At 37.2% G+C, this 23,919-nt stretch overlaps 1 protein-coding gene across 3 annotated transcripts in view; it reads right to left on the bottom strand.

Moving 5' to 3' along the window:
- The window catches only part of sip3 (septin interacting protein 3), a 315,555-nt gene that overhangs the window by 268,234 nt on the left and 23,402 nt on the right, over window positions 1-23,919 (bottom strand). For all 3 annotated transcript variants that reach the window (XM_067099897.1, XM_067099896.1, XM_067099899.1), the window contains exon 2: window positions 16,811-16,858. The gene's annotated coding sequence lies outside the window, so the exon portion shown is untranslated. The remainder of the gene's footprint in view (window positions 1-16,810; window positions 16,859-23,919) is intronic.

The following is a 23,919-nucleotide window of genomic DNA, read 5'->3' as shown; positions in this document are numbered from 1 at the left end:
AAGTAACGAAGGTTGAAAAGAAAAAAAGAATGATGTATGAAAAATTGGCAGGAAGATGATATGAATAAGCAATGACGGAGGAAAGAAAAATATATCATAAAAGATGAAGGCAAGATGATAAAAGATATGCGGAGGCAACAACGATGAGAGCAGAAACGAGGTTGGAAAAGCGGGGAGAGGGGATGCCGAGGAAGATTAAAATTTAAGTAAATGAAAAATGAAGAGAAATAAAAGAGGCGGGGAGAGGAGGAGAAAGATGTCAAAATAGAAGTGGGACGAAGGACAAGGGTGAGACAGAAAAGGGAGGTCGACGAGAAGAAAAAAAAAATGACATCAACAAAAAGAGAAGCCATCGTCTACGGCAATTCTATAAACTTCATTTACAATCTACAACTTAAAAAAGCTATCGAATTCACTTGGTATCTCCGACAGTTCTAGTACGAATCTACCGACGTCACTTGGTATCTTCGACAGTTATAGTGCAAATCTATCGACTTCACTTGGTGTCTTCGACTGCTCTGTTGCCTAACAATCGTCCTTAGTTGGTGTCTTCGACAGCCATTTTATGAACAAACGACTTCAAATTGCTCTTCAGACAGTTATATTACCCAGCAGTCGACTTCACTTAGTACCTCTGACACCTTTATCACCGAGGAATCGACTTGGTGACTTCGACAGCCCTATTGCTAAACGATCGACTTCATAGGTAAACTCCGACAGCTCATTTAGCGCGCAGTCGACTACATTTGGAAGATATGTTCATCACAGAAACAAGCAGCAGCAACACTTGGGTAAAATGATTTCTCCTTGAATAATAAGTAGCATTCCAAGTGGGGGATTCATACAACCATTTTGGAGAGATCTGCCACACACCAGAATGCAGATATGGCAGCATCAGTGAGAATAAAATCAGTCTTTAATCTCTATGCTAGCTACATAGAAATTAGTAACTACATTATTTAACTTAATTATTTGTATTCGGGCGTTCATTCAAAAGTATTTTTCTTTTTTTTACAATTACAAGTAACATTATTAATTAAGAGATTTCTTTCCCTAACAATGTTCGTATCTGAACAGAAACTCTTATAAGTCCTCTTCAAAGTTACAAAAATCAAGCCTCTTCACTTTATGGGTTCCCTTAAAACCGGTCACAGACCTCTTGTGTGTTAACTATCACTCACTGGTCTTTACCCTTAAGACACACTATGACCCACAAAATTAATTTTAAAATACACCAAAAAGAGAGCAACTTTCGAGACTTTAATAAAGTTAACTGAGCAGTAAGAGCGTTGATTTTCATTATGTCTACTTACATACATTTCATACTTCCGATTGCAAATCCATCAAAGTTCTAATTTATAATTTATTTCTCTACATCAAGAATCCCACTACAAGTCCTCATAGGAAATATAAAGTGCTTCAGTGTTCTGAAGGCGTTCCTTAGCGTGATGTTACAATTTCCTTCAAGAACATCGAAGGCTATTTATAAGGCGAACGAAGTCCATTTCATCATGGCCCAGATTTAGCACGGTCTCAGTCCCCTCTCGGAGACCTGTATCTGGGATGTTTATGACCACTGACTTCATCCCCTTCCTATATTTAAAAGCTCCAGAAGTCGGGCCTTCGAATGCCTCTGCATCACGTGCCTTCTTCCCCGTTACGGTCGATGCCGGATGTTAATGCGTGAGCATTAACTATTTTATTTTTGCGCCTGTCTTTAACGCGTCGTTTACGAAATGGGTAATACACTGGGTTAGACTGTGTCTGGTTAAAAATGAATAGACCTGCCATTTTGTCATTTTGTACCAAAAATATTGCGTTTCTTTAGCATACAGTAGGATGCCTGCGCGGGTGGGCAACCGCTGGTATGCACACTTTAGTTTTTGCTGAATAAATACCAGACACCCACTGAGGAAATGATGGTTGGGTGGACCTTAACGAGTACTTAGTGATGTACTCGTAGTTTGGTAAATAAGTAGTCATTTTTACTTTCTCTCTCTCTCTATCTCTCTGCGCTTCTTTCCCTTCATGTGTATCTATCTATCTATCTATCTATCTATCTATCTATCTATCTATCTATCTATCTATACATACATACAAACATATATATATATATATATATATATATATATATATATATATATATATATATATATATATATATATATATAATTTCAGAACTGGCAATTGATATGTGTTAACATGAGGTGTTCCATTTTCGCCTAAATATCCAGTGAATAAATTTCTGAACCAGAAGTCATACAACGACCATATTTGTCGAGATAATACGACAAATTTTTCATCCTTTGTCAGAATCACGAAATTTTCTTGGATCACATAGTCCTTATTTTCTGTTTATTTAATTTTATGTACATTCTTGGTCTTAGAGACTTTTTGCCTTTACTGTCACGCTTTGATAAATATGTCCGCAAACGCTACATAAATTTCCAATACCAGGGTGCTCTCGTCCTAACGCAAAGCGAGAAATGTACTTCGCCCTGACGTTTCTTAGTAAATATCCAAATGATTTTTTCTATAAAAATTCAGCATAAAAAGACAACTAACACTTCCTTACCAAATAACATCAAAATATGCATCACAAGTGGCTCCACATTTAATACATAAAATATGTACTTGAAAAGAAAACTAGTTCTAGGAGCACAAGGGTTGTTCGAATCAAGAGGTTATAGAACACAGATACTTAACTAGATCCGATGTTAGAGGCAAACGCCATAAAGCCTATGGGGCAAATGGATATTAAAGAAAATATAATATGGATGATAGTTATGTCATTGTGAAGAGCAATGAGAAAGTATTAAGTGGTCTGTCCGTTCCTGGAGAGCTGAAAAACGTTTAAATTCACAGTGAAGTGTCAGGCATTACGTATTCGACAGCAATTACTCTAATGCAATGTGGTTCCTGTCGACTTGTTCCGGTGTTCGATGAAGGTAACAAGAAGCGGAGTGGTCAAAAAGAACATGAGAGAGAGAACGTGCCTTTGGTCTCCAGCTCTAAATAAACTTGCTGATCTTTGCATCCATGGCGTGTTAATTGTTGATAAAAAGACACAATAATAACCTTGGAAATACCTGGAAGAAAGTCTGCAAGAACAGGGTTCTGAGATCATAAGGAAATCATGAAATATGTGTGACAGAAGTAAGTGAAGAAAAGGGGAAGAATTACTGAGCAGCGTTCTACACCTTGAACAGAGCGCGCACGAAAAAGAAAATATCAGCAACTACAAAGACAAATTCTATAAAAATGCGTTTACAAAGGCAGAGTTAAAACTGGGTGACGAGGAGACCTTAAAAGGTGAGGTATTATGAAGTGAAATGCATTGGCAATATTCTAGCCGTTTGATCGTGCAAAGGGAACAAGATACAGAACAATAAAAATGTGACATGGCGACCGAAAAAGGGCCGGAGTGAGTGAGACGGAAGTGTTTGGGAGGATGGGTTTTAAAGGGCAATTATGTCCGTGTTATTAATCCGACTGTGGTGGGTCAAAACTAGGTCGGGGAAGAGCTAGGAACTAGCACATCCCGAAAGACCCCCTGAGAAACAGAAGACTAACACCTTCGGAGAAAAGGTGCCTGTTGAAGTGTATATAAACATTATATATATATATATATATATATATATATATATATATATATATATATATATATATATATATATATATATATATACTGTACTGTATATCATAAAATATATACAGTATATACATATAATGTGTATATGTATACATACATATGATACAGTATATATGTATGTATATATAGTCATCTCCCTGATATGAACTGAGCGAGCACGAGCACTCAACCTTAAGCCACATTCTTTCCAACAAACATTGAAACCTCAACACCCTCTCAGACTCGCAGCTTGGAACCCACGCGGTCCTACCTCTATCAACCCGTCAGTCATCACTCACGTTCTATTTATAAGCTCACTCCCGTACACTTTCCCAGGAATATTAAACAAAGTTTTTTCCTCTTCTTCTTGTTCTTTGCCCTTCGAAGCCATTTCTCTGCGCCTCTCCCTCTCCCGAGCCCCGTGGCGGCTTCGCGATCTGTCAGGCAAATCTTGCAGGCCCTATCCAGCCACCCCATAGGTCTGTTTGTCCGCCTGCTGTCAGCGTCTCGACATTACTCCGGCCCCCTCCGCCATCCCTCACATTTGATTTTATCCATTCCGATTTATTTTGCAAACATTTCGATCGTTAACATTAATCTTTTGCAAACTGGAATTACGTTCATTTCTATACTTCTAGAAACTACATTGGTCTTTTTATGTTCACAAGTCATAAAAACGGGGTAACGCATACAATGCAATTTTCCATTAAATAAACTTCACAAGACGACAAGAGTAAAAAAAGTAAAGGTTAATCAATGAATTAATACACTTGAATAAAAACACAGTAAGAAAATCTAAAAATACAACATACATTATTGTTTGTACTCAGGGCTCAGACAGGATCGCCATGTGTCTTTTTCTGACTTCGAAGACTCCACTTCATTATTTTCTTTAAAAGAAAAAAAGCCAACTCGCGAGGGTTGGACGACGTCGTCACCCAATTCATCAATAGCTGGTTGGGTGCATCTTTTTGACTGCGTAGCTAACGATGCCAAGGAATTTCAGGTGCTCCGCTGATTATGAACCCCGTTTCTCGGAACAGAAATCACACAGCCTGAGGGGGGAAAACTAAATGGGACCAGAGAGAGAGAGAGAGAGAGAGAGAGAGAGAGAGAGAGAGAGAGAGAGAGAGAGAGAGAGAGCTTCCTTGGAAGAAGATTAAAAGTTATTCTGCATGTCACTTAGTGAAATTCTGAGAGAACCAATCAGCCATAATCCGTAACCCCACCAGCGTTATTTGGTATACAGATTCGTGACAATTAATGTAGCAACGATTCTTCATAACAATGAAACTTAATAGACACCAATAAACAAATGCCACCTAATCATCGTTAACACGAAATCATTTATAAAAACCATCGACGGTTCATAAATACTAATAAGCCAGGTTTTAAGAGATTATAAAATTAAGACAAACAAAAGGAAAGGATTTACTACAAAAATTAAGCCACGCTCACCCAATACCGACGCAATAATCATTAAACAGAGACGGCTTTCGAATATAACTAATTGTATCCAACTGTAAGGTCTGATATGGTATTTTATACATAAAAGGGATAAAATACACAGACTCTACCAATTTACATCCTGGGTACCTTTACACTGACCAAGTTAACTGAACTAGAAAGTATTAAAAAAATAGAAACATGTTACTGATGGCGGTTGGTTCCTGCAAAGTAAAGAGACGTGACAGATGCGTTTTTTAAAGTCCAGAGAGAGGTAGGGGACAGCATACGATTCGGTGCGAGGCGGGTGTTACGGTGGCTTTAGAGGGCCAAATGGATAAACAACAATGAAAATTTAAGGGTGAAAACGAAGGATGCCGAGTAACAGAGGAATGCTAAGGGATCTGAAGTACTCAAACACGTGCGCTGTTGAGTCGATGGATGGAAAAAATAGTCAAGTACAGATGAGAGAGCTAGGAATAAAAAAAAAAAGTTCATATGAATGCAAGCAGTGCTTCAGAAGCAGCTGATGATTAAAAGAAAAAGGCGACAACAAATCTCACGGTAATGAAGCTCACTCCAATAGAAAAAACAATATGAGAGAGAGAGAGAGAGAGAGAGAGAGAGAGAGAGAGAGAGAGAGAGAGAGAGAGAGAAATGTGCTCAAGGATTATGGCAGGAAGAGTAGTGCTACATGATATATCTCATCCAAAAGTCGTCTGAATAATTAACTAAAAATTGTGCCCTCAGCCAGTCCCATCAACTCAGTCTTGCTTCATAATGATTGCGTATGCCCTGTAATAGTTGTTATATATATATATATATATATATATATATATATATATATATATATATATATATATATATATATATATATATATATATATATATATATATATATAAGTAACGATGCCTTAGATTCTTTCCTGTATGTTTCTTTGATATCAACGAAGGCTAAATGCAAGATGGGTGTATAAATACTATCCGATATAGCTTGTACATTAACTCTCTCTTTTTGCTATATAAATATAACTTCGGAGTCCTGCCGTTTTGGTGGTTGAGTTTTTCCATTTATTATAAAAGAACATTTCGGCTTTGTTGGTTGGCCAGTCTTCTTTAGTTAGAGTCTAGATGTCCACAACAGGCCTCTTAAACCACTAACACCCTACCAGACTTCGGGAAAGGGACCGTGCTGGCACAAGACCGGCCTGACCTACACCAACCATCAAACTACAGTCATTTATTCACAAGGGGAAGCTGTCTCTGACCTGCAGGAAAATCCACAGCGTGTGGAAGACAAGAAAGCATATTCAAACCACACAGTACAAGAGTTGTCATTTCATATAAGCATCGCTTTTGCGTTCTTTTGGTTGCACTACAAATAAATTAACATAATGACAGCCTCAGATATTTTGTTTTGTTTCAATTTATCTTTCCAACTAAATAAGCATATTCATGTTGCAGCAGTTAAGAAATCAACAGATGACTGTCGGATGTGGGAAACTGAATTGACTTGAACAAGAGATATTTTGAATTTGGCCTAACTACGTAACTGTATATTGTAATTTTCCCCATCTTTTATCCATTTACAATAGTGAAGCGTTTTTGTATACTTCAAACCTATAATCCTGATTATCACTAGCTTTAACGACTTAAAATATGATTAGGCCCAAAATGCAACAAAACTGAAGGCACAATGAAATAATAAAAAACGGGGATATAGAGAAGATGGCTAAGCAAGGCTTCCCTAAGCTCAAGTACCTATCAAGGATGTTCCAATTTTCTTGAAGCTCAAAGTGTTCTCCAATTACAATTTTTAATTCAACATATAGTTACTTAGTAATTCAATAAAAAAAAGTAAAACTAAACGAAGCGTTCACTTAAAATTCTAGAAAGTTCTCGGGAGTTGTGTATGTGTACGAAAAAAATCCCCATTATATACACATTTCATTTTCCAAATGATCCGGCCAACAGGTTTCAAGCTTGCATAAATATGAAGTCAGGTTACTTCTACAATATCATATAGGAAATGTCATTGTTGAAAACCAGTTCCTTAAATAAGAACTTAAAAGATTTACTTCGAAATCACAACAAAAATCTTTATCAGTTGTTTGTTCAGCTATGTATAAACACCCTTACGACTTCTAAATAATAGAAGTCTCTCTTTGCGAGTTGAAGAGTTTCTTCTTTTATTCACTAGCCCTACAACGTACACCTACACATCTAGTAAAAGACGCCTCCAATATCAACATCTTTCCAGATGAGCAAACACCTTTCAAGGAGAGAGATCTATTCGGCTTGGTAACAAGAAGCACAGCAATGAGCAAACTACAAGACAGCCTTTTAAATCTCTTGGATTTACGCGTCCTTCTCCTATTTAGTTATATATTTAGAAAACCATAGAGATGCCGGAGCTTAAGTTAATTCCCTATTTTAACTTCACTGGATCTCTGATTTACTGATCACTCATAACTCTTTAATATGCTTGACTTTCTCGCAATCGCAAAATTTTTTGGCCCCGCTTCACCAACCTTGGACTAGTCTTTCTATGGTATCGAATATATTGCTTCGTATTTTTCTCGGAATTACTATGGCTTTTTAAGCCCTTTTCCACGCAAAAACTTCTAGGCCCAAGGGTAATGGGTCTCATATCTATGAATTTTACTTTGGTAATCTCGATAAAATGAGCGCAAAGCGCGTGTGTGTGTGTGTGTGTGTGTGTGTGTGTGTGTGTGTGTGAGAGAGAGAGAGAGAGAGAGAGAGAGAGAGAGAGAGAGAGAGAGAATTAATTTTGCTGTCTTCAAATAACTTCGTTGGCAACTTACAATTGACAGGACATGTTAGACTTCCAAATCGCTTTTCTTCTTAAACTGGATTAATACAACTCAAAATATATACAAAACTTTGAGGGGCATGAAACTGAGAATACTTCAAAATTTCAGAGAGCAAACATGCACCTGTTTCTGATCAAAGCTTGCACACCTGTGCCAAACATCCAAGAATCTTTATGAACCTTTTTACTTCGCGATTTATATCAACGGGACAGACCCAAAAACAAATTCCGTCGTACCTGTTACAGAAAATCGCCCGTGGGAGGACTGTAACTTACAGAACTGAGGTATAGAGCGAGACAACACTGAGATTAATCGTATGACTAGAGATACTTCCATGAACAAGATCGGAGGTCTACCTCAAACTTGACATGTAACAAAGTCTATCCAATAACGTCTTAAGAACAGAACTTTGGCAGCGCGTACTGCAACATTTGTGCAGTAACATATTTGTTACCGAACGTCTGTCAGCTTCTCGGGAACATTTTAACGGGAATCTACATGGCAATTTGCATTTAAGTAACCTTGGAGAGATGCCAATGGGGATCAAGCTTATGAAAACCTTAGGAAATCAGAATAAGTAAAGCTTCCCGTAAAACTTTGAATGTATTCATCATATACATTGTCATATTATGTTGACAGAAATTTCTAATGTATTACAAAGAAAGTCTTTTACAAAGAACTGATCACGAGATATGTCCACCATTTCTAGTTCATATTCTGCCTCTAACACCAAAACAATGCAAGAGAACTTAATTCTATCTTTAATATCCTGAATATTCTTTTATCCAGCCGACAATCTCCCATGCTTCTTGTCTGTTAATCGGTCTCAGACTCTGCGAAGAGACTTTTTTTTTTATCTGCCTAAAGCGGGCAATTTTTCGGGAAAGTTATTTATCTTTTATATCGCAATCGTCCACAACGGTCAGGAACGTTCAGGAACTTCCCAAAAAATACAGGCAGACCCAAGAAAAAATAAACACTGATTGTTTTCAAAACAAACACCGAAGGTGAATTCTGACGAGGGAATTCTGAAGAATTTTTGTAAAAGTGACTCAGTCATTGTCAGCAATCTCTTTGCCGCCTGGCACCTGAGAAAATCGCCTCAACAGAAACTACTGTGGGTAAATACATAAATCACATGAGCAAATTTGGAATGTAAATAATGAGTGGGCAGAGAAATATGCCGGCGGTGAGAAGTATATTGTTAGGTAACCCACCCCTTTGGTTCGAAGAGGTCACAAATTCTGTAACCAAAAAGCACATGAAGCTCTTGGGCAGTTTTCAGTTAAACAGATACTGTTTTAAATTACACACACACATTATTATATATATATATATATATATATATATATATATATATATATATATATATATATATATATATATATATATATATATATATATATATATATATATATAATCTCATATATTTTCAGTATATATATATAATACTGATATATATATATATATATATATATATATATATATATATATATATATATATATATATATATATATATATATATATATATATATGTATGTGTGTGTGTGTGTGTGTGTGTGTGTGTGTGTGTGTGTTGTATGAGATGAAGAAACTGTCCAATTAACAGCGGAGAAGGAATAGTGTACTACAAAATGCGTTACAATTAATAGGAAAAAAAAAATAATTTCACATGTTCTGGACCACATACCTGTTTGATACGGGAAAATCACTGAACCCAGCATCATATTCCACATATCATAACAATGAAGTCAACTACAGAAAGAGTTACCCAGCAAAAGAGTACTGCTTATAATGTTCCTCGCGCAGCAAACTTTAGAAGGTGCCTTGCAGCAACCATTCAACTGTTGCTCGCTGCCTTTTACTTTTCAACCAACCGTTCGAGACTCTTCCCACCTGGCTGTCTAACTTCTTTAACGCCCGTAGGGGGTAGTGCCGTCAATGCCCCACCTCATGTGGTGCACTGTAGGCATTACTTAAGGTTCTTTACAGCGAGCCTCCGGTCCCTAGCTGCAACCCCCGTTCGTTCTTTTTGCTGTACCTCCTTTCATATTCTCTTGCTTCCACCTTACTGTCCACCCTCTCCTAACGACTGACACAGTGCAGCTGCGAGATTTTCCTCCTGTTACACCTTTCAAACCTTTTACTGTCAATTTCCGTTTCAGCACTGAATGACCTCACAGGTCCCAGTGCTTGGCCTTTGGCCTAAATTCTATATTCAATTCAATTCAATTCAACGTCTTTAACTTCACTTTGTTCCATCGTCAGTTCTCACTTGAGAAGTAATCCTTCGGGTGAGTGGTATCGTCCAATGATTTTATCCTAACAATAAACAACAATTAACGTTCGTTAAGCCTTTACCACTCGTTTGGCTAAAGAATTTTCCCACTGCTAATTAATATGACTCCGTCTGTTGCTCTTTCGCCCCTGACTGAGGTTGATTGATTGATTGACTATTTATCTTTTAAAACTGGCGTCACAACATCTAGGTTATTGACGCCGTAATAAATTTAAATAGAAAACTAAAAATATATATTTCATATAAAAATATCTAACAAAAATATGTACATAATCATATTATTAATACTTACATATGCTTTATCTGTATCATTTAAATTTTGCTGAGGAGACCCGCCTCCCACATAAAGCTATATAATTGCCCTGTGTTACAATCCTCTCCGAGGATTGTAGCTAGAATAAAATGACCTTCTCTATCACAACCCCAGGAAAGGAACCTACGTCTCAAATTCCCAAGGCTGGGACACTCGACCAGCACATGTCTTACAGTCAACGGCACGATACAGTCATCGCAAAATGGAGGATTTTCACGGGACATCAATAACCCATGAGTGAATCTTGTATGTCCAATCCGCAATCTGCATAACAGGCAATAACGACAGGAAAATTCAATAGGTAACTTCTGTGCCGTATCGCTAACTGTATTCCTTCCTGAAGTAATCAGAGAAAAAAAAAAGTATTTCTTTTCAAAAGACTTCATCATTCTCCCGGAAATTTTGCCATTAACTACTGACCAGTCTTATTTATTTTTTCTTTCTTGGATGTTTAGATTTCATTGAAGAATGGTCAGAGATCACATATTCCTCCTATCTTAATATGTAGCCACATAGTGGCTGACCAAGATTCAAGACTGATGCCAAAATAAGCAGTATGAGCAACACCAGAAAATCATTTAACAAATCGCGTTTTATACTATTCGAGATTACCCTGTCAGTTACACTAGGTTCTACAGTGCACAATATTCTAAATATATACCTTAACAAGTTGGTATTTTGAAAATACTGCCCTATAACGACTATACGGTACTTAAATTTGATTCAAGGTCAACTAAACGAATGTTAATTCTTGTCTTCTTTGAATATCAATGTCATAAACAATGTCTACTAACTCTCCACCCAACTCCCACCCCACAGGACCCCAAGAATCACAAAAACTTCTTCCGAGTTATGGAAGTCCAGGAAATATGAAAAAAAAATTATCTTCTTCTTCTTTCGACCTTATTAGTCCCACTGTATAGCAGGGTTGGCCGCTCGAGTCAACTTTCTCCATCTACTTCTATTCCTTGCATCTTCCCCCAGTCCCACCTCACCCATATCCCTCCTCACCACATCCATCCATATGATCCACTGACGCCCCACACTCCTCATCCCCATCACTGTTATGTTCTTAGCTCTCTTGATTGGTTCCACCTCCTCTCTTTTTATTACATGGCCTGAGCTTCCCTAGCCTTCTCCTTTACATTACATATACCACACATTCTTCTTATATCTTGAATCTCCCTCTTTTCCAGTAGTGAAGAGAAAATTATCACTAGTCACTAAAAATTATCCACAGATCAAACAATAACAAAAAAACCGGTAATGGAGTCAAATCCCCGAAGAGGAGACACGAAAAACACCGAACCCTTACCGAAGGGAGGCAGTCTTTTGTGATAGTAATCTCCTTTCAAAAGTTCCCCTAAAAGGAGTCCCACCGCCTCAAGTACTCGCACCAGAAAGAGGCAAACCAAGAAATTATTTTAAGGGAAGCGGGGGGGGAAAAAGGGTATGACTTGTATTTATTTTCATCTCTCACTTCAACTCGTTTCCTTTGGAGAAACAAACAGAAGGGGTCGAGACAGGCATTTCCACTCGTCTTGGAACTGACGTACAAATAAAAAAAAAAACCATTTCTTGGAAAAGTGGGAAAGTGAATTTATTTACAAATGATCTAATTTATTCATGAACTTGCGTACACATGAACGCGAGTATGTACATGTACTGTACATATATATATTTACATAGAGGTAAACACCAATGCCCACGTCTACCGCTACAATTATTTACATTTACATATACAGTATACAGATATACACACACATATATATATATACAGTATATAATGCATACACACATATATGTGTGTATATATATACATATATATATACATGAGTGCGTGTATATGTTTGTTAGTGCATCGTGGAGTCACCTTTAAAGTATTTAGACGTACCAGTCAACCGAGCGTGGCACTTTCTGGTGGCACACCCTATTGAGTCATACTTTGACTCCTTCCTTTTACAGTTCGTCTGACACATAAACGGGGGAAATAAGCCAAACTAGATCAAATCCCCTACTTGGCCACTCGGCTTGTTTTGGAAGGCGGAGGGGAAAGGGAAAAAGCTACGGAAAAAAAATATGAGCACCTCAAGAAATAAATTGTCAGAAATTCATTTATGCAGTTTTGCTTCTCTATACATTTGGGTTTGATTATTTTTAACATCCTGCACCTTCATCTCTCTCTCTCCCTCTCTCTCTCTCTCTCACTCCTTCAAATATCCACCCAACCACCCACCTACCTACCTACAATTAATCACAAATATACCGTGCATGAGTGTGCGGATTGGTATGTATGTATGTATGTATGTATGTATGTATGTATGTATGTATGTATGTATGTATGTATGTATATATATATATATATATATATATATATATATATATATATATATATATATATATATATATATATATATATATATATATATATATATATCCAAAGTGGTTGTTTTGATGCTTCAGGAAGGCAGTAAATGGAAAACGAACATTCGTAAAAATAATATTTCTGGGTACGATGGGGATTTTTTTTCAGGGGAGAGTCTGCGAGCCCTGCTGCGGATAAGCATTTAACCTGGTACTTTGACAGAACCAGACAAGAAACGAAAATGATCGACCAAGCTTACGAGGGAGGCATAGGAGACCCAGGTACATATCGCATTTTGAAACCCCTCTTGTCATCAAAATTATTTCATTGTGACGTCACAAAGCCTAGTGATATCTTAGTACGCAGTTTTAATACTTAAAAAAAAAGCTACGCAAACGTGCACATCTCAGTCTGAACTTCATGATTCACAGAGGTTCATGAGCTCAGGTCAGACGACATAGGATTAATTTTACTTTTAGGAAAATTCTACGATTCTGGGTTGCTCACTGTGAAAACAAATGCACAATTTACAATTACATACTTACTGTTTACAAGGTATCTTAAGGATCAACAATGAACACTGAAAAAATTACGACATACAAAAAAACCTGCAAAATTCACAACACATGGAATTTTTTAGATGTTTCAGAAATTAAACTATTCATGATAGGGCTTTAAAATTTTACATGGTTATAAAGGTATCTAATATAAATGGAAATAAAACATTTCAGACCCACATCTTGATAGTACTCTGAGCTGTGAAGGTGAATTATTGTGAGACCCTTCGAGAAAAATCGCAAATAATTTCAAATGATTCTTAGCGCCCAATAATCACTTAACAACCTCTCCAGCAACGAAAATCGTAACTCCTGAATGGCATGTGGCACTGTGAAATCGTTATCAGACGTAGAATAAACCTGTGCAATCAATATTAGTGGTGCGATTACTTTGATCATGACTAGCGTCGTAACAAATTCATCCGAAAAGTCCTTCAAAGCCTAACAATTCGGCTGATGATTTCTGGAAGCAGTAAATCCTCGAGTCAACTTAAGTTTAATCCAACAACATCTGTGCGAAGACTGCAAGCGCTAAAAGCATTCAAAATTAAATCAAATTTTTGTCTGTGTTCCTATATTCATTTTTTTTTTTAATTTCAGAAAATAAAAAGCGAGTGGATAATGTTGATAAAAAGGTGATATTTTTGTTCATTAAATAATTTCTCATGCGGTTTTTCAATATTTCAATGACAAATTTTCTTATCATTTAGTAACACACTGGTTGATTACGGAGTTACACAAATAAAAGATGTGATTTTGTATTGAAAAAACGCAAAAAGATTAACTGATTATGAAAACTTAGGACTGTGAGTGACTCCCTCTGCACTTCTGAACTAAGTTTATCAAAACCAAGTGTAACTGAACACATGAATTCTCTAACGGAGAGTATTTCTATTGATCTAACGTTCCCTCGACCTTAAAGTAAGAACATGGTTGTTTCCTCTGTCGATATTCGTGTACAATTGTACCTTTTGTAGCAACTGAACAGTAACGAATTTAAGACAAACCAGATTATTGGCTTTTTAATACTATATATATATATATATATATATATATATATATATATATATATATATATATATATATATATATATATACCAGCTGATCAACCCAAGGCTGCCTGAGAAATCTCTGAAAGACTCAGAAAAATGTTCCTGCACCTCCTTGTGCTGACTGTCCCTTTTATCCATGAATTACTGTGCTGACTGTCCCCTTTATCCAAATATTACTGTTCTGACTGTCCCATTATCTAGCTATTGCTGTGGTGACTGTCCCTTTTATCCAGGGATTAGTGTACTAACTGTCCCTTTTATCCAAAAATTACTGTACTGACTGTCGCATCCATCCAGATAATACTGTGGTAACTGTCCCATTTATCTAGGTATTACTGTCTGTCTGAACCTTTTATCCAGATATTACTGCAGTGACTGTTCCATTTATCGAACTATTACTGTGGTGACTGTCCAAATTTATCCAGATTCTACTGTGGTGACTGTCCCATTTATCCAGGAATTCCTGTTCTGACTGTCCCATTTATCCAGGAATTCCTGTTCTGACTGTCCCATTTATCCAGGAATTCCTGTTCTGACTGTCCCATTTATCCAGATATTACTGTGCTCTCTGTCCCTTTTATCCAGATATTATCTAAATAATAACTGTGCTGTCTGTACCTTTTATCCAGGAATTATTATGCTGAATGTCCACTTTATCCATGTATTTCTGTGGTGACTGTCCCTTTTATCCAGATTTTACTGTGGATACTGTCCTTTTTATCCAGATATTTCTGTGGTGACTGTCCCATTTACAGCCCACTAAACCTAAACACACCCCCCCCTTAACTGAAACACTCCCATTAAACCTAAGCATACCCCCATTAAACCTAAACACACCCCCTACTAAACCTAAACACAACCCTTCTAAACCTAAATACATCCCCACTAAACCTAAATTCACACCCCCCACTAAATCTAAACACACCTCCCACTAAACCTAAACACAAACCTTGATACATAATTATTAATCACTGAAAAGAAAACCATTTTCAATAATATATTTCTATGGTATCGAGTAAATGAAGCGAGGGGTGATAAACCCGTAGAGTTTATTTACCACATGTTACTAAGTCTACGGGCAGCACCAGCCCCGCTTCAGGGAAAGGGAAGGGGGATGAAGGAAGGAGAAGGGGAAGGGAGTACGGGTTTGAAATCTACCCTATTATCTAAGTTAGGACAAATGATGGCCATGTGCCAAATTTTGTCTAGATTAGTCAATCAGTTCGGATTTCTATAGCGCACAAAGTTACAAACATACACATAAACATTCACTTTTATATATAAGATACATAAAATATATAAATATTTATATGTGTAAATGTGTCGAAATCAGATATAATTTACTGGTCACTCTCACCAAAATTATATGTATTACTAACAGCTACAATGACCTCTTAATTTACGATTACATCACACCTCTCTGACTTGCTTAGCAATATATGACGATGGTGAGGTTGGTCTATTCGACAGCTATATGCTTAGATGAGTTGAAATAGATTTATATCCCGCGGTAAGTGGCAGGCTCAGCTGCCGTGGGAGGGCTCGAATCCCACCACGGAAGGAAATACATTCTTCATATATACAGCAGTTACAGCAATATAAGCCCAACTCGGTGCCAGTCCCAAGCCCCGATAGACAAGGAGGGAATCCGTCCGTAAAACATCTGCCAAAACCAAACATAAAATGAGCAGTCCAAATTGGTAACACCTGGAAGAGGCTCACTAACAACAGCAACCCTGACAGGGGATTAAGCTGAGCAGAAGAAAAAATGGTATGTCCAGAATTGAACGTCCTCGCATTTTTGAACAATATTTTAATGAAATGGTAACCACAAATTGAAAGGAAGTTTCCGACAACAGATTTTACAAGTATCAAATGCAACTGCTCACGCGTTTCCGTTTCATTTATATCCCACCATAAGCCAAACATGATATGTATATGAAATACCATATGAAAAATATATAACATACAACTGTGAAAAATTTATAGTAACGTGATTCATGAAAACATGTTATAAACTCACAAAATACATGCGAACTTAAAATCAGAAAGTCACATAAACCACGGCTACTAACAAAATTTTACTAACTCTTAACATAAACAAAAATTACTAACACAATTTTACCAACTGTTAACAATGTCTTAGACACGCAAACACATGCTAAGGCTGTAAGACGATAATGATCTGTCTTTATATGTGAAGCTAAGACAAAACTCCCAGTTAATAACTATAACGTATCTACTGTACCACGTCTATATAATACCTTCTGCAATTTGATATATAAAGGAACTGTCCCTGATTGAATACTTACGTTTTCAAGTTTCATTCAGTAGTTTCAAGGCTCTAAGTTCTCCTCAGTCTGCAAGAAAGGACAATGGGCCATTAATATCTTTATCCACGATTTCATGCAAGTAAAAGTTTTACGATGATAGCTAAGTTTTTCGTTCAAATAGTTCTGGGCAGGTAAAACGGCAATGACATCTTTAATCTAGTAGGGAGAATCACCAACCCACTATGCTTAATATGTCATGCGAGTTAACAGTTTTCATTATTCTTCGCCAGTATTCCGTGAACTTTTAAATGTCGTGGTATATTCAGTGAACAGTAACGCCTAGCCTTCAACAGTAGTTGTCTACAGAACCTTTGTTTCCTAAGAAATCTGAGACGTCTTCATTGCACACAGCACTCGTCTGCAGGAAAGGAAAAAGAACGTGTTCCCCGACAGGAAGAAAATTGAATTCCACCAAAACATTTACTGCTTGCCTCCAAAAATGTTTCTAAATTCTGAATTTTTTTTAAAGTATGTCTTGACCTCAGACCGTCAAACTATAGTACAGACACTTGCTTTTGTCATACAATGTGAAAATACCCTCTGGCCTTTTTTTTTCTAACCAACCACAACTTCGCTTCGTGATAAAAAATAAGATTATAGATCACACAGGCTAAGTAAAAATGCCTAATAAACACATGCTAATGCCCTGACAGATCAGTGATAAATTGCTTTTGTTCTTCATCACGTAGATTGAAACACATTGATGAGCATGTCTGAGTAACGCAGGTAAATGGTTAATAAACGCTTGGCTGAAGTTCAAACAGGTTCCGTCACTCGTCTCCAATGAGACTGCTTCAACTCCCCCATAACCTTGCCTTCTTTTTTCTAAACTCAGCTGCCTGCCCACTCCCACTCTTCCTTTCTTGATTATTACTTCCTTTAAGTGCTTCTTGCTCTTTTTATCACCATCCCACCTGTGACTTTCCACCGCATCTGTATCGGCATCTTGATAAAACATTTAATTTAGAGGATGATGCCCCCACAATTTCATTCAGGAATTATTCACCGGCAACATTTACGACAAGAGGTTTCAAAGCATGAAATTTATGGAACCATAAGCCAGTGACAACATTATCCATCTTTAACATACATTTGTCTCTGACATCTTTCAATTTTAATTTTCCTCTTTGTGAAGAAGCAGATTCAGAGGAACATTGAACAGTACCAGAACTACCAGCGAAGGAAAGAAACTCCTCTTCCCAAGTGGCCACGTAACACATCCAGCCAGACCATCGCGTCCCACATTTACTCTCACGGATATGAACATAAAATTTCTGCTGTCACCATTCAGGTGACTGCATCTGCCAAGCTACGGGTATCTCATCATTTCTTTGCTTTTACATATACATTATAATCTTCCATCGAAAGAGGTCGGGGAACCGTCTCTTTTGGACCAAACCCCCCTTTTTTCCCCGCAATCTTTTCTTTCCATCAGACTTACAACAGATGAAGGAAATGACTTGACCATCTTCTCCGTCTTTATGTTGTAGAAAATAAATAACAACATACTATCAGAAAATGAAGAAACAAATTCATTTCCAAAAAAACAGTTTCATGAAAAAATAATATACAATTTAATAAAGAACTCAGGATGACAATAGGCCAAAGTGGCATCAGTCCAATTCCGTAATATTTGAAGCACTGAGAGAGAGAGAGAGAGAGAGAGAGAGAGAGAGAGAGAGAGAGAGAGAGAGAGAGAGAGAGAGAGAGAGAGAGAGAGAGCAATCTTTCAATCTGGGTGGCGTTACGGTGTAAATGTCAAATTTTTGACGAATCCCTTCCCTAACGACACCTGCTTCGTCTTCCCTTGGCTTCTAGCCAGAGAGAGAGAGAGAGAGAGAGAGAGAGAGAGAGAGAGAGAGAGAGAGAGAGAGAGAGAGAGACCACTATCAGAAGACTGTTAAGAATGACAAAAAGAAATTTTGAAAAACAAAATAAACGCGAGTAAAAAAAATCCCCTACGCATTAAAAAAAGACAAAAACGAACAAGGGGAAAGAGTGGGGTGAATGTGTCATGATGAAAGCATGAGAACAAGAGCATTTTAATAATATAATCAGTTAAAATTCAAATAAACTAAAACATGAAGAAAAAAAATATTAAATCATGTTGACAGACGGAAGGAATCAACACACAAAAAAGGAACAGTCTGGACAAAACCTGCGAGTAATGTGATAGTTAATAAGGAAAATTAGATAATAAAAAGCAGGAAAACAAAAGAAGTCAAGTGAAGGGAATGAGCCAAGGAAAGAATACATAACTACAGATAACAAGAGAAATAAACAAATGGAGAGCACCAATATCTATTTTTCTCTTAACATTAGTTCTAGTTTTTTATCTGTTCCACTCTTCTGATAACCATACTTCTTTATAATCTTACTCTTCCTCAAATTTACTTTAACCTTTTTCTTCTCACAAACACATTCACTTACCTCCAGTTTCTTTTCACCATCCAAAATCAACACATTTGTAAACACCAGCCACTTCACAGTCCATCCATGACCCATGGGCCCATACCTCATCCCAATTCTATGCTCCTACATTTCGTCTTTCTTTGACCGCTCACAACATTGTATCCATGATGTTGGATGATCAAAATCAGCGTTCAGGATGGAGTGACTTTCATGCTGCACTACTACTAATTCATCTTATACAAAGAAAATACTACATACTAAACTAACGGCCAACATTTACTGGATGTGGAACACTCATGTCACTGGTAAAGAAACCACGGGAGTACACTCAAAGTTAGGTTAGGCCTAGGGGCTAGTAAGTATATTTGAGGTACCAAGCATAGCGCTACAAATTTCTTTGGTAAACACCAATATGAGATGTTATCTTTCCTTTAACAGTAACAGTAAAACATGAATATGCCATCTATAATTAAATGTTTTCCTCTGAATGGCCTCATTGCATATGAATAGTAACAAAGATATTGGTATGATGCAAAAAACAGGTTTTGACGTAGGAAAAACATATTTTTGGTAGTCGCTATTGAGTCCTCAAGGAGTTAGCTTCCATGTTCTATCAGAGTTCCATGGTGACCAAACTAATATCAAAGAGTTCTCCTCTAGTTGGTCTTTTGGCCAGGTATTGTGTCGTAATGATTAGCATTATAACACGTGATGGAGTATATAATGGACTCAAAAAATAAGAGGGCACTTTCCCCTATCTTCAGCAAAGCTGAACCCAGTTTTTCCAATGTCAAAAGAATCTGCAAGAAAGAAGTGACTATCGGGCATGCACATCCGCCCTCTTGTTTACAACCGGGCCATTAAAAGACCAAGGAGCCATTATTCTCTGTTGGTCAGTGCAGGTTGATCCCTTGCCCAAATCCCATGCCTTTTCATCAGGAAAGTGGGAGGGTTTTGAGGACTCAACAGCGACTACCAAAAATAGGTTTTTCCTACGTCAAAACCTGTTTTTTTATAGCATAGTCGCTGTTTCGTCCTCAAGGAGCTTTACAAAGAAACTGACAGGTGACGAAAAAGGCTTAAGCTCTCACTTTTTAATCCCAACACCCCAAAGGAAATAACATTTCCGGTCCAAGGTCAAGCCACAGATTTCAAGTCCCATTCTTTATTCCAAATACTCTTCAGGTTTGATACCAAGGAACAAGAAACTATACACAAACTTACGTTTTAGGATGTAGATCTACAGTGGCTTACCTAAGCATGCTGGGTTTGGTTGTAGTACTGTCGCCCTTCTCCCAGCAATAGTTAGCATATTCACCGTCAATATGACCCCTGATTTCTGCAGCAGCACCTAGGGGTAAGACTAACCATGCCACCTACTGATACACAGTGTAGTCGATTTTGTTCGAGCATGTGGCAATAATTTAACTGATGACCACCCTGTACATTTGGAGACTTCTTTGAAAGAGACATTTCTGAAGAAGGCCAAAGACGTACTTACTTTCCTAGTATCATGTGACCTATGGAAAAAGTGTGGATTTCCCTTTTTAATGAGAAACACTACAGTCATTTTCAGTCTTTGTAGGGAGAGTGGTTAGTTTGTGCTAGGGTGTAGGAAAATAGGACCTTCTGGGGTGCTTGTCGTGACTTCTAGGTAAACCTTAAGTGCTTGAACTGGGCATAATGTCTTGTCTGCTAAATTGAATTTTCTTATAAGAATGGATTTCCTTTTTAAAGGATCCATATTCTTGGCCAGGAATGATGGGCTAGGGGACAATAATAACTGATGGTCAGCTATTTGCGTGATGCATCGTCCCCATCTAAGAGAGCCCAGTTCACTAATACAAACTCCTGATACTAATGCAATCAAGAAGATCACCTTTTGCAGCCTGTGTTGTGGTTGTATTGGGTCCACTGAATTGAGGGGTTGATAGAAATCTAAGCACCTTGTTCAAGGACCAAGTGATTGGAAGCCTTTCGGGAGTGGGCCTTTGTAGAGCAAAAGACTGCAGAAACTTCTATACTGGAGTCAATCCCGAATCCACAAAGCAAGGGTTCCGTTAATGCAGCCTTGTATGCCATGACTGTTGTAACCACAAGGCATTTGTCTTCAAAAGGGTATATAAGAAAAATAAAGTTTCTATAGAAATCTCAACTGGGCTCTCAGTATGGATATAATCTAACCATATCTTCCAAGCGGACTGGTAATGCCGGATAGATGTTCATAATTTTTGCACTAGGTACCTAGCAATGTTGCGTGAGTAATTACCACGACAGATATTTTTTTTAGTTAAAGCATTTAGTTAGAATTTAAAACAATTTTCATTTTATGAAACTAGGTAGCGATCAACACTACGAAACTAGGTAGGCTAGCGATCAACGAGCCGGGTTCCGGCTTCAACACACAAATTATATAAATTCCAGAAGTTTAAAACAAAAATTTTTAATTTGAAGTTAATATTGAGCACTTATCTTGCTATTTTTGATGTTTCCATGATCCTCGATAATAAAACGAAGAAAAAAGTAGACTTTTTTCGGAGCGCTGGTAACGACGTGAACCGTTCGCTATAGACCAAACAGAGAATAATGGCTTCTTGGTCTTTTAACGGCCCGGTTGTAAACAAGAGGGCGGATGCACAGCGCGACAGTCACTTCTTTCTTGCAGGATCTTTTGACGTTGGCAAAACTGGGTTCAGCTTCACTGAAGATAAGGGAAAGTACCCTCTTATCTTTTGAGTCCATTATATACTCCATCACGTGTTATAATGTTAATCATTACGACACAATACCTGGCCAAAAGACCAAATAGAAGAGAATTCTTTGATATTAGTTTGGTCAGTAGAAGAGAATTCTTTGATATTAGTTTGGTCACCATGGAGCTCTGGTAGACCATTGAAGGTAACTCCTTGAGGACGAAACAGCGACTACGCTGTCAAAAATTAAAGTTTCTGTTAACCCTGGGTGTGTTCTTCAGGTGTATTGTCACATATGCTGCCAATCTATCTTTTTTCAAAAATACGTGTGATTAACTAACAGAAAAATGCTTAGGTACTTAGACTCAATTACGGAGACATAAGTAAACAAAATCAAAGTTCCAATTTCTAATATTTTGGTAACTTAACGTTTGCCACAATGCAGGATGGAGGAAAACTTATTTTTATATATAATATTCATGAAAAATCATTCAAGTTTGTTACACATAAAAAAAATTACCATAATCAGCCTAACCATAAGCATTAGCCTATAAGCCTAATCCTGTTGTGCTGTCCACTGATGATACCGACTTTTCAAATCCGGTGCATACCACAAATTATACAAGATGAGTGAGCTATCACTGCCAAATAATCCCATTACTTGAAATCAAATGCTTGTATTTGCTTCAATTCGTGTGCAATGTATACATATGTCAAGAACACCATAAGAATGGAAGTCGCCTCACTACTCTGACAAATACAATGTTGTGTCTTCTCAACAGCTGGCACAAATACTTTAAAAGACTTTCAGCCAGTTATATTCAAAACACATACCCAGTCAATGTACTACAAAACATGCATCATAAAGTGTTACATAAAACCTAAACTTAATGCAAAACATATGGTAACAGGATAGAATCCGAGAGAAGCAATATTAGTAACGCTGTGCACACCCAGAATACTATAGACCGAGGCCACCGAGCTTATTCCCGTCATTAAAACCCAAAACCTTAGGTTGTTTTTATACAAATTAATGTATGTTTTGAAACTATTTCGCATAAATTCCTCGTAGGGGCAAATTAGAGATATCGAAATCTTACTTGGAAAGTCATTATGTTAACATATTTGAGAGTGAGTCAATTCGTAAGGAGAACACGTCTTAACCAATGTTTAGCTGAAAAATAACTCTTGAGCAATTAAAAATTTCCTCCTGCTAAATGCTCCGCAGAATCTATCACTTACGAGAAATTACAAATGACAGCTGTCAGACACAAATAAACTAACAAAAAGTAGCTGCCACTGACATACGGCTCAATAAATTTCAAGTTTTGTAACCTCTCGTCTTGTATGTTGCTGGTGAATAATTCTTAACTGAAATAATTCTGTGGGTCTAACCAATCAAGTTTCTCAAGATATACTGTAGATGAGTCAGAAAGTCACGGGCGGGATGGTGTTACAATTGGGAACAAGAAAAACCTACAGGAAGAGGAGTGGGAAGGCAGCGAAGCTAGACAATAATTAAATAAGCAAGGAGTTAAAGCGTACTCTCTCAACATGCTTATCAGAGGATTTCAACATACATCATGCAGAACAAAAGATGCGATTCATCATACGTTGGGAGCATTAATTTGTGTTGAAGCGTGTGAGTTCACTAGAAACTGATGCTTAGCATTCTGGATTTTTATCTCACTTTCCCTTAACAATAATGTTACTTTTCCTAGTAGCGATCTGCACTTAAACGCGTTGTTTCCATTCTGATGTTTTTCATTTTTTTTAATGTGAGCATTATGCTCCTTGGAAATTTGGTAAGCAAGTTATAACGAATTTGTGATTATTTGTTAGTTATGGTATATATACGTTCTTAAGGAAAAACTTGCACGACAATCTTTGACATAATTAAGTACAATTAAGTGATACAATCAATATTTAAAAAAGAATATAACCGGAGGGAGTTTTGGGCATTGTTTAAAAAAATGCTCTATA

This window comes from Macrobrachium rosenbergii, chromosome 55 (genome assembly GCF_040412425.1).
Source record: "Macrobrachium rosenbergii isolate ZJJX-2024 chromosome 55, ASM4041242v1, whole genome shotgun sequence".
Taxonomy (NCBI): domain Eukaryota; kingdom Metazoa; phylum Arthropoda; class Malacostraca; order Decapoda; family Palaemonidae; genus Macrobrachium; species Macrobrachium rosenbergii.
Note: the sequence above shows the minus strand (reverse complement) of the source record. Positions and strands in the feature narration are given on the sequence as shown.